Raw genomic sequence first — 298 nt, 5'->3', positions numbered from 1 at the left:
ACTCGCTGAGTAAAGAACCTACCACTAACATCTGTCCTATACCTACCCTCCCTTAATTTAAAGCTATGCCCCTTGTAATAGCTGACTCCATTCGTGGAAAAAGATTCTCACTGTCGACCCTATCTAAACCCCTAATCATCTTGTACACCTCTATCAAGTAACCCCTACACCTTCTTTTCTCCAATGAAAACAACCCCAAGTGCCTCACCCTTTCCTCATACGATCTTTCTACCATACCAAGCAACATCCTGGTAAACCTCCTCTGCACCCGTTCCAGTGCCTCCACATCCTTCCGATA

This window comes from Chiloscyllium plagiosum, chromosome 19 (genome assembly GCF_004010195.1).
Source record: "Chiloscyllium plagiosum isolate BGI_BamShark_2017 chromosome 19, ASM401019v2, whole genome shotgun sequence".
Taxonomy (NCBI): Eukaryota; Metazoa; Chordata; class Chondrichthyes; order Orectolobiformes; family Hemiscylliidae; genus Chiloscyllium; species Chiloscyllium plagiosum.
The sequence above is the reverse complement of the archived record's forward strand: the minus strand, read 5'-3'. Positions refer to the sequence as shown.